Here is a 12,083-nt window from a genome sequence, read left to right as displayed (position 1 = left end):
CAAGATTACAAATCTCAAGAATTTTCCATTCTAGTTCCTTATACTTTTCTGTTTTTCAAAATGCATAATATATTAAATAGGATTAAGTGTGGCTATTACAGAGTGACTTAAACAAGAGACAAGTTATTTCTTTTACATAAAGGCCAGAGGCAGGTAGTGGCAGTGCCTTCCCTGCCTCAACAGTGGCAGTCACAGATTTGGAAAGAGGTTCACACTTACAGGACCTATTAGGCTTTATTGGCCTATAGGACTGAACCCAGCACCAGACTCACTTAACTTCACAGGAAACAGAACAATGGTGTGAGCCTTATTTCAACAGGAGGTTTTAGTCCTGTGCCCAAGTGTCAGTTCAGGTGCAAGAACAAGATTATTTGGGTGGATGCAGAAACTGGGCTAGCTTAGAACCTTCAGACTTTGCAAGAGTCATCATCTCTTGAAACAGTCATGAGTGTAGCTTTCAGGAATCTTCATAATAAGTAACACAGTGCTTGGGGCACCTGGCTGGCTCAGTCAGTAGGCTCTTGGTCTCAGGTCTGTGAGTCCAAGCCCATCACTGGTCACAGAGCCTACCCCAAAACACAAATGAACAAACAAATAAACAATACACAGTGCTTAAGTAAGTTCGAAGTCCATATTTGCCAAAGGACATTTATAGCTATTGTAGTCTTCCTGGTCTAGACACAATTTACCAATAAGGGGTCTTGTTTTTTTTTTTTTTTTAAAGTAGGCTCCACATGGAGCCCAATGCAGGGCTTGAACTCATAACCCTGAAATCAAGACCTGAGCTGAGATCAAGAGCAGACACTTAACCAACTAAGCCACCCAGGGGCCCCAATAAAGGGTCATTTTTAATCACAATATTGCCTGACTTCATAGCTGACATTTTATTATTATGTTCTCTAGCAGATTTCCAGAGAAACAGTGCCAAAAGGTAAACTTGAAGTCATTTCGCCAGGGAGAAAAAGAAAGGGTTTTATTATTAACCTTCTTTATTCTTGGCAGTCCAGGGAAGCATCATATCAGGATCCAATCTTCTATCTTGTTGCTCTGCAACTCACAGATTCTATTTCCACAGTTTCTTTATAGTCCGAAAGCCTGCTGAAGCTCTAGCCACCACATCCATGTTCCAGGAGGAAAAAAAAAGCGGCTCATCTCCCTTTATGCTTTAAAGTTTCAGGAAATTTTCCAGAAGCATCCACCACTCAACACCTAGAATTCCATGTCACCGACCAGAACTTAGTCATATGACCATGTACATACATATATACACCTATAGGGGCCCATGGCTAATCTGAATAATTCTGCGATTGTTACAAAGTAAAAAGGAAAACAGATACTGGGTCAGGTAATCAGCAAAATGGGTCAGAAATAGGATGGTGGGAGGAAAAAGAGATTTACTGGCTTTGAGGAGAAAAAGACCATAAGCCAAGGAATGTAGGCAGTCTCTAGAAGCTGGAAATGGCCCTCAGAGGACAGGAAGAAAATGGGACACTGATGCTTCAGTGGCAAAGAATTGAAATCTTCCAACAAATAGATGAACAAGGAAACAGAGTGTCCCCCACCCCCAACCTCCAGAAAAGAATGAAGTCCTTCAACACCTTGATTTTGGCCCAGCCCATGTCAGATATATGACTTACAAAACTATAAGATATTGCACTTGTATCATTTTAAGCCACTAAGGTTGCAGTAATTTATAATGGCTACAATAAAAAAAAAAAAACTCATACACTTACCTTAATAAAACTCTCAATTTAAAGGATTTACCAGAGAAGAGTCCCAATAGTCATTTATACCAGATTTTTAAAAATTTAATTCATATTAAGTCCTTAATGACTCTGGCATTAAACTGTGCTCTAATTATAAATGCATGTATAATCAACAAATCTAGTAAAAGAGTAAACAACTGAAATCTACATGGTCAATGATTTTATATAAAAACTCCAAAAAATTTGTTACTAGTTATGAGAAATATTTCACCTAAGAGTGATTTTCAAGGCAGTATCTTGAGTTTCCATAAAAAAAATAATAACCTTCCGTCTCAAAAGAAGGGATATCAGTAAGAGGGCCAGAATTCTTTTCTTCCAAGTTCAGTGATTTCCTGTGTTCATAACTCAGGCTTGAATTATCTTTCCTTTGAATCTCTTGCTCTTCCAACACCAAAGATTTATCTGAAGCTAGAGCTACAACGTCGTCATCTTCATTTTCATGCAGAAAGCTACAAATCATGTTGGGTCTACAGCAGAAATCATCGTCCTTGATTTGTGGCCATTTCATACCACCTAGGCTTTCTTCTTCTTCCTTCTTTTCTGTCAAAAGAGTGCTTGTCATGCTGAACTTCTTCATTGTACGACGTTTATATTTTAGCATTATTGTATTACTGCCTTCTGCATCACCATGTTCATTTGCTTCAAATGTAACACAGGTTCTAAGAGTGTCTTCATACTCTCCAGCAAGGACACAGCTGCCCACTTGTATAAGTGGGACTGTCTGTGTCAATTCCCCAAATCTTGCATTTATTTTCACATTTTGATAGAAAGACTGAATCAATAATTCCGGACAATTCCACCAGCAACAACTTCCCTATTTCCTCTTCCCCATTCTCCTGGATTCACTCTCTGTCATGGCCATGATTCCACAACACATTCATTGTCTTGATAAATCCTTAAAGTTACCTGGAAGATAATTATCACAACCATATTACAATTCCAGAAACTGAGGCTAAGAGTCACATACCACAGTTATTAGGGGATAGTGTCACAGTTTGAACAGGGCATGTTCCCTCCATGGCTCATTGTTCTCACAGTTGGACAATGTGATGTCACTGGTGGAAAGTTTAAAGGTTAAACTTTTGCTAAGGATCAAAGGTGAGCTGGTATAGAAGAAACAGCCACCAAGTATGGCGTGCCTGTTTTTTAGGAGCTATCACTCAGCTGCAACAACAGCAGAGAAACTTTTACATCCTATCTTGGACCTCATGCAAATTCTCTCACAGCAACATTGGCTTTGCGAAGAATTACATTTCCTGCTGCAGTGATTAGATAGACAGGCTCCTTTGAGTCCTATCAGCCAGAACTTAGCCCTGTGTTTTGCTGGAAAGTCTTTGAATACTCTCTTCATGCCAACTTTCGCCCTCTTTGCAGAGGAATAATAATGCAAGTCTCTGTGTCTTTCATTCACTTCTATCTACATCATTTCCTTTGAAATGTGCCTATTGCCCTGTTGGCAAGACAAGTGGTACTATGACAATTTGTGTGATAGAAATGAGGACCAGAAGAGCCCAAGGCCATGGTTAGCACCCTATAACACCTCCATCCATCCTAGCACTGACAAATGGTATAATATAATTTTCTGTGTATCTGCCTTTTCCTCAGGACATTGAGAGTATCTTGAGGGCAGAAGCTATGTCTTTCACCTGTACTTTTCTAAAGTTGGCCAAGAGTCTGAAGGATATCAATGTGTAACACATTTAAGAAGTATGTCCTTGGGTGGAATCTGGGATTCCAATTATTCCTGAATGTTTACCTCCAGCCCTCAACACACCCTGCAACTCAAGACAAGACATATCTAAATGCCAACTTGACATCTCTACGTGCATACTGCTGGCATCACAAGAATAATGTGGCTAAAGTATAACTCTATTTCTCATTACAATCTTGCTTTTTCTGGGTTTTGCCATCCATAAGTACCTTCATAGTAGTGTACACCAGAAACGGAGTTATGCTTGATCTTTTTAGTTTTTTTTCTTGTGTCTACTTTTTAGGAATAACTGGTTATCAAGTCCACTGGACTTTATATTCAGAACATATCCAGAATTGTCCACTTTTTCCAGCTCCCTGGTCTTTACCCCAGTCCACGCCACCATCTTTTCTTATCTGAACCATCGTAAATACTGTCCTCATTGGTTCCTTTACCCTTGTCCTCTTGTAATCCATTCCCCCGGAAGCACTCAGGGTGATATTTTAAAAAGGAAAATAAGACCAAATCACTCTTCCACTTAAGACTATTACCTGGCCTTTCTTGTCATTGAAACAAAGAAATAAACAGACAAATTCAAACTTCTTTCCTTGGTTGGCAAAACCCTCTTTGATCTGACTGTACCACTCCTTTGACTCTATTCATTACCTCTCTCCTTGAGTCTCACATGCACCAGCTGTGCTAGCTTGCTTGGTATTCCTTGGACTTTCCAAGTTTCACTCAGGCAGACAGGCATTTGTACACGGTCTGGAATGACTTGTCTCTTTATCCTGTTTACATGGCTGGTTTCTTCTCGTTATTCAAACCTCAGCCTACATGGGACCTCTTCAGAGAGGCCAGTTCCAACCACCCAGTTTTAGGTAGCCACATATCTACTCTATTCCATATTATGTTAAGTCTCTTTTTGGACAACACCTTCAGATCAGAATAGGTGTTGTCCAAAGAGAGATTTAAGATAATTTTCTGATATGAAATTCTTCTTGCTATTTTTTTTTTGTCTGTTTCTCCCTCTACCTTTCCACCCTCTGGATTATAAACTTCAGCAGAACAGGAGTCCTCTTGTCATTTTCAATGCTATGTCCTATATAGAATGCCTGCAATGTAGCCTGAGTCCCATGAATATTTATGCAATGGCTCTCAGAGGTGTCACTTCACACTGTAGAGAGATTGTTGGTGCTTTCTACAGGGTGGATGGTCAAGGATTAGAAGGCTGTCTAAATTAATTCTTGAAAGCCTGAAATAAGATGCATTATTATACCCCGTCTTTCAGAGGAAGGAACTGATGCTCAAAGAGGTTAAGCAAGTTGCTTAAAGGCAAGAGTTTATCATGACTAATTAGACCTGGAAGGTGAGGGAAAGAAAGGAATCAAGGGTAATTCAGATTTCTGGTGTGAGAAAACATGCCACTCTCTCCTAAGATGGGAAAATTTGGGTGAAAACAGATTTTCAAAGGGAAATCAAGAATTCTCTTTTGGCCATGTTATTCTTATAGTGCCAAAGACCTCTTCTTCTTCCTAATGAGAGGGTCAGGATTTGGGCTCCTACTCTGAATCCCAAATGTCATGCTGCCTTCCCCAACAGTGTTTGGAACATTCACAGTCTCTTTCCTTCCCTGCGACTGGCGTGTTCCATCTAAGTGATTTTTCCATCCAACTTAGAGAGGTGGTAGACCATGCATTTCTGCAGTCTGGAGATAAGGAAGATAATATTCCAACAGGGAAGTGTAAGTGATACCTCTTAAAAGGAGACCAAGGAGGCAGTTTGCTTCGTATGTTGATGACTGATAAGTGAGGCCTTTGAAGGTTTGGGGGAAGAAGTGAAATTTCATGGTAAGAATAGGGAAGAGGGAAAGCACAGGAAAGGCAACTTTTGCCTACACCCAGGTCTCTGATAATAATGTTACCCCCTAATGTGGACAGGACTTTACAATTTCCAAGGTATTTCACGTTGCTTATCATTTGTGAACCTGACAACAACCTGCAACATGGGATGTTTATCCCTGATAAACAAAAGAGGAAACTGAGCATCAATAGTATTAAGTAGTTGTCCAAGGTTATTGAGTTACAAGTGAGATGAGGCGGACCTCGAAAGCTGGTCTTCCAAGTAACACCAAGGCTTCACATGCCTTGCTTCTCACAGAACCCTGTAGCCCTTCTTCTCTGCCCCCGTGCAGAAGACATTTTCCCTCTCTCCCCTCTACTTGCCTCTATATTTTGTCCACTTCAGTTCTGAAGTTCACTGTCTTGCCAAACTAGCTGAAAAGCTGAGTTTATAACCATCTGGGGTCTCTGTTGAAGAGTTAGCTATGAGTCAATTTCAGGAAAGGTTATTGAGAAAGAACAAAGCAGTGAAGATAGTCAGGAGGATGTGTGTTGCTTGGTGACACTGATAGATCTGTTTCTTATGCTTGAGGTCATTGGTTCTCAAACTTTAATGAGCAAAAGAATCGTGGAGAGTTTATTAAAATCCAGATTACTTAGTCCCACGTATCAGGGATGTTGATTGAGTAGATCTCAGGGGTAGAACCCGAGAATCTGAATTTCTACAAAATGCAGATGATGCTGGTCCGAAGACCACTTTGAGTAGCACTGCTCTAAAGCAGCTGTACCTGCTCACCCTCCTTGGTGAAGTCCAGGTGATGGAGATATTCTCAGATGGTGTTGATAGAAATATCCACTGATATAAACTCTCTTCAATCAAATTCTGAAAAGTGTGTTTTGACCGAAAGTTCCACTTTGGGGAAATAGATCTTAAGGGAGTAATTAAGAATATGAGTAAAAATTTTGGTATTATGTGCCAGGCTTTTTTTTTTTTTTTTTAGAAGTCCAGTAACTCCTTATAGAATGAGTTGAGGTATAGAATGCTTGTTGCTGAAGTGTTTATAATGGGGAAAAATTGGAGGCAATCTAAATGTACAAACATCAGAAAGGATTGATTGATGACCTTAACATACCTACTCTCAATTGGAAACCAGGTTATTTTATAATTTTTAATTTTTAATAAACGTCTATTTTTTATCCCCAGGGGTACAGGTCTGTGAATCGCCAAGTTTACACACTTCACAGCACTCACATACCCTCCCCAATGTCCATAACACCACCCCGCTTCTCCCAACCCCCCTCCCCCCAGCAACCCTCAGTTTGTTTTGTGAGATTATGAGTCACTTATGGTTTGTCTCCCTCCCAATCCCATCTTGTTTCATTTATTCTTCTCCTACCCCTTTAACCCCCCATGTTGCATCTCCACTTCCTCATATCAGGGAGATCATATGATAGTTGTCTTTCTCCGCTTGACTTACTTTGCTAAGCATGATACCCTCTAATTCCATCCACGTCGTTGCAAATGGCAAGATTTCATTTCTTTTGATGGCTGCATAGTATTCCATTGTGTATATATACCACATCTTCTTTATCCATTCATCTGTTGATGGACATCTAGGTTCTTTCCATAGTTTGGCTATTGTGGACATTGCTGCTATAAACATTCGGGTGCATGTGCCCCTTCAGATCACTACGGAAAACCAGGTTATTTTAAAAATTTAGAAAGGATGGCGACAATACATCAATATGTGAAAACAATTAGCATGACTTCATTTTGTTACATATTTTCAAAAACAATAGTGATGAGATATCAGTTAATTCTTACTGTGATGAATGGTGTTTTCTGTTTTTAGTTCATGATAAACATGTATCAATTGCATCACAAAATAAAACTTGTGTAAAATCAGCCTAAAAGGGTAACTGTTTAGGAGTTCAGTTCTCTGATTCAGGACTTTTTCCTGGATCTGCCATCTTGGAGGAAGTAGGAATTTTTAGGTTGGGGAGAGGAATGATCTTTGCCTTTGAAGGGGTAAACCCAGTTGCAAACCCAGTTAATAGAAACCAAATGTGTTTGAACCTCAGCTTTCCGGCTGGGTTGCTCTTTATCTTGGAGCCCACCCTTAACTCTGGCATGAGCTGTCCTTTCCTGTGGGGCTGATGTGCAAGGCTGGTTTTTAGTGGAGGTAAGCACCTTAGGGATGTAAACATTAACTGGATTGGGCATTATTTTGAAGTCACCTTGGGCAAATTGTATACATCTCCTTTGAAACTTTTAAATTAGTTGGTCAATATTAACCAGCAATGATTGTTAGATCAACATTTCAGGGGACGTGATTGACTGCTGTTTGACAATTTAAAAAGTAATAAGAACACTGGTATCTGCTTTCTGCATGAAAAGAAATGCTACCACTAATAATCTCTATAGAAGATATGATGTTATAAGCATGAAACTTTACTCATCTGGACTGTTAAAATGAATGGCATTGCCTCTGCTTGGATAAATTGTGGGTTAATACCTCTTTCCATTTTGTAAGTATTTTCATGGAATAGGTATTGAATTTCTAATCACTCACTAAAAATGTAATAATATAGGAACTAGTTAAGAAAAGATGTTACTAGAGGGGAAGAGGCGATTCAATAGATGGGAAACAGAATTTAGAGATGGGCATGTAGAACCTGACAATAATCTGTGTGACTGTTGACAAATTGCTTCAGGGAGATGCCTTCATTTCTAAATGTTTGCCTTGTGTGGATTTTGAAGTTGGACACTTAAGTTAGTGTTATGTTCATCAGCTGTGTAACCTGGGGGGGGGTGGGGAAGGGAGGAAATCCTCCATCTTTTTGATTGAGTTGTGTTGTTGCAAAAAGGACAACCTAGATCCTCACATTAAATAGGTCCTCCTCAGTACGTACTTGTTTGTGGTAATGGTGTTGAGGGCTAATACTGAATCCCAGCAATCTTCCACCTATGCACCGATTTGACCTTACTGGCTTAGCCAGAGAGTAAAAATGCATTTATACTCATTAGTTTCATTACGAGAGTGATGACATAAAAATCTATTGGAAAAGAGTTAAAAAGAAAAGGCCCTGTAATCCCACCACTTCAACACAGTCATTGATGGATACTTTTTATAGGGAAGGTCAGCTGGGTTAGAAAAATGAAAACTTTGAGTTTCAGGTTTGAGGTTGGATAAGAAGGTTCTTAATTTCTCTGACCCTAAATCCCTTGATTCCCAGGACATAGAAAGAGATATCCTCTTTTCAATCTAGTTTTGAGGTTTAACTGAAAAAAAGTAAAATAAAATACTGTGTAAGATATTTAGCCTCAGCACTAATTTTTATGGGAAAACATTAGAGATACAATAACTTCATTCATTCAACAATTCAGCAAATGTTTAATGACTTATATATATTTGGAACTATGTACTGGGAGATACAGTGGTAACCAATAGCAGTAAAAAACGCAATCTCTGTCCTGGTAGACATTGCAGGCTGATTCAGAAGACAGACTTAAAACAAGTAATCACATATATAAATACAGAGTTCCAAATTGTCATAGAGTTGCACAAGGACAAGTAGAGAGTTCTAAAAGGCAGCATCACTGGGAGCCTAATTTCACTGGGGAGCCATCACTATCTTTTGAGGGATGCTTGCAATGGTGGATGGGTAGAAATCAATCAGTTTAAGGGGCGGGATGGGTGAGGCTTGCGGAGTACGGGAGTGAGGAGTCCAAAGTGAGAACCAACTTGGTCTTATTTGAGAATATGAAAGAATAACTTTGTAGTTAGAGCACATGGAGGGAGAGGGAACATGGTACAAGATGAAGCTGAGGAAGTCAGCTGGGCCACACAAGGAGGGATTTGCTGCTTATGGCAAACTATTTGGATTATCCAAAGTATAAAAGGGGACACTGAAGAGTTTGGAGTGGGCAAGTGGTCTAATCTCTCCCTGCTGTGTAGAGATTGGGTTAAAGCAAAGGGTGGTAGGAAATGGAGAAGGAGGGAGGACAAATAGAGGTCACTAGAGTGATCTAGAAAAAAAGATGATGATGTCATGACTTAGCATAAGGTCTATAAAGGGTTGAACAGTGGGTGATTTGAGTATTTTCAAAGTTAACTTCATAGGACTTGTGAAAAACTACTCAGGAGGGTCTGAAATGGCTCTCAGATTTCTCATTTAAGAAGCTTGACAGAGGGCATTCCCTGTTCCTGAGAGAGGGGAGACAGAGGGGATAATTTAGGTTTGAAACAGGATGATTTTGAGATAGGTACCTGGGAGACATTCAAATGAAGATAGCAAGTAAGCCACTGAATATACAAATTTGGCAATTGCATCAGGCTCATTTCTTTTGATGATGATAAGAACCAAGGAGGTTTTCTACTACTTTAGTAGTTGTTAGCACTTGACTATCTCTGAGGCATCTAAGAGGTAATAGGCAATTTCTGTCTTACCTTACTTAGCCTTGTTATGTAGTGAACTGTTGTTCTGTTCTAGCCAGCTATCTCTATCATCATCTTTATTACCTTTTATGGACTGTCTACTGAATTTAGTTTTCTGCTATCCATCCATCCATCCATCCATCCATCCATCCATCCATCCATCCATCCATCTATCCATCCATTTCCCCGAAATAGACTATGCCCAAGATCAGAAGTGCACATATGAGATCATTAAATCTATTCATTGTATAGATGAGAAATTTGAGGTCCAGTGGAGAGAAATTTCTAGTCCAGAGGCACTCACTGCTGGTTAAAATTCCACTTCTGCTTGTTACATCTACCCTAGTTCCCGAACCAGTATTTTTCATCACTGTGGCTCTTTGGACAATGGCCCTGCCAGAAGGTGAGAGAGAATACTGCCAGGCCTCACTAGGTAGAGTGTGCACCTCTTTCCAGCATTTCTCCCCCATGGTGGTTAAATGTGTTGGGCTCCCCTTTGAAGTCCTGCAGAGTGAAAGCACCAGCAGGCGGTCTCTTCCAAGGAATCTGCAGTCAGTCTGCTAACAGGCAGCTTGTCTCCCCTGCTGCTGGGACAGGACAGAGAACGGGTTTATAGCAGGGGACAAGATAATGATCAAAGGAAAACTTAGACTGATGGTTTCAGAAAATCTTGTGTGATTGATTTAGAGGTGGAGATGGAGGGACCTGCTGGCCTCTGAAGGTTGCAGATTTGGAACCTGCCAGGAGTTAACTCTTTGGGAACTGCTGTACTTCACACCCTCAAAACAGACAGAATGAGGCATCAGCAGGGTGGCATCAACCAGCTCTGCCTGTCCCACTTCACCCCAAACTTCAATAATAGAGTGAAATTAAAAAAAAAAAAAAAAAAAGAGGAAAGGCAAAGAGGATAAATCCACTGTTTATTTCTATTCTAAATACATTAACCCAGGAGTCAAACTGATCCTAATAAGCCCAATGGTTATGTTTCTTAGCTGATCACTGTAGTGCATATTTCTTAAGTGCTGGCCAAATGCTAGGCACCACTGGGATGCTAGAGGTTCACAAGTAAGAAGATGGGTTTCTCTGTGTTGTGGCTCTTAGCTCCACATTCAGTCCTGTTATCCCTCCATTCTTGCCATTGCTAGTCTCCCTGTGACCACAGGCCCTGGTTTCCCTTGCCAAGAAGGTCCTACTGCCCCCTGGTCTGCCATTTGAACATCTTTATTTTCCAAGTCTCATCTCAAGGGATGAGCCCTCGGGTTTCAGAGTACGACTTCTGGGGGGTGAGGTCTGACCCTGTGGAAGCCACTTGAAGACATCCCCTTGGAAAGTGACAAGAGCTATCTAGCGTTAGAAACTGTTGCTCATTGACTCAGCAGAAGTGGTGGTCCATGGCGGGAGGTGTAGAGGGGTGGAAACTGATGTGTGAGCTGGAAGAAGGCATGGCACCAACAGAATGTAGCCCCATTGTGACCAGCCTCGGACTGTGGGGCAAGCTGCTCATCTCTATCATGCTTAGTTTCTTCCTCTGTACAGTGGGAAGAAAGCTGCCTCCTCTCCAGATTGCTAGGATAATAGAAATAGGTGATGATTATGAAGCAAAGAGCACCCAGTGGATGCCCCACTCGGCACACCTCTGTCAGTTTTGGTTTTCTGGAAAGCAGCTGCCCAGACAGAATTAAATGGGCAAGAGGCTTGTTGGGGGAAAATGCTGGTGCAGGACCAAAAGGAAAGTGAGTCGGGGAAGGGGAGAGAGGCTCCTCCCGTGGGGTGGGCCTGGCCTCTGGGAAACAGAGGAGAAGTAGGAGGAAGCAGGAAGAACCTGAGACCCCTCTCCAGCACTGAGGAAGTCTCAGCCAATGTAAAGAAACCAGAGCCTCCTGCACTGAGGGGTGAAATGGCCTGGTCCTAGTCTCCCTGCTGTGCTCAGTCATCAGCTGGGAGCTGCCCTGAGAAGGAGGCCCTGGGACCTCAGCCTGAGCATCTGCTGCATCCCCACGACTGGCACTGGAGGCTTCCTGAGCTCCTTCCAGCGGGTTCTCTGTGGAGGGACATCTGAGCAGCAAACCGCCACAGCAGCCACACACCCCTCTTTCTTCTTCCCTTGTCTGTGCAATTGGGCTGAGCATTTCTATCCTTTATTATATGAATGTGCCAGGACTGACACAACCAGATACCACAGATTCAGGGGATCAAACAACAGAAGTTAGCCTTCTCACAGTTCTGGAGTCTGCTGGCAGAGTTGGTATCTCCTGAGTGCTCTCTCCATGGCTTGTAGATGGCTGTCTCCTCCCTGTGTCCTCATGTGGTCTTTGCTGTGTGTGTGCACCACTGGTGTCTCTGCTTATAG

At 41.4% G+C, this 12,083-nt stretch overlaps 1 pseudogene across 1 annotated transcript; it reads right to left on the bottom strand.

The window, feature by feature from the left end:
* Positions 1-1,973: 1,973 nt before the first annotated feature.
* LOC309858780 (general transcription factor 3C polypeptide 6 pseudogene) lies at positions 1,974-3,932 on the bottom strand (annotated as a pseudogene). Its single transcript has 2 exons — positions 3,912-3,932; positions 1,974-2,602 (listed from the first exon to the last, which is right to left on the bottom strand). The product of its transcript is annotated as a general transcription factor 3C polypeptide 6 pseudogene (transcript).
* Between the last annotated feature and the right edge of the window lie 8,151 nt (positions 3,933-12,083).

The sequence above is a fragment of the Mustela nivalis genome (genome assembly GCF_964662115.1).
Source record: "Mustela nivalis genome assembly, chromosome: 2".
Taxonomy (NCBI): Eukaryota; Metazoa; Chordata; class Mammalia; order Carnivora; family Mustelidae; genus Mustela; species Mustela nivalis.
Note: the sequence above shows the minus strand (reverse complement) of the source record. Positions and strands in the feature narration are given on the sequence as shown.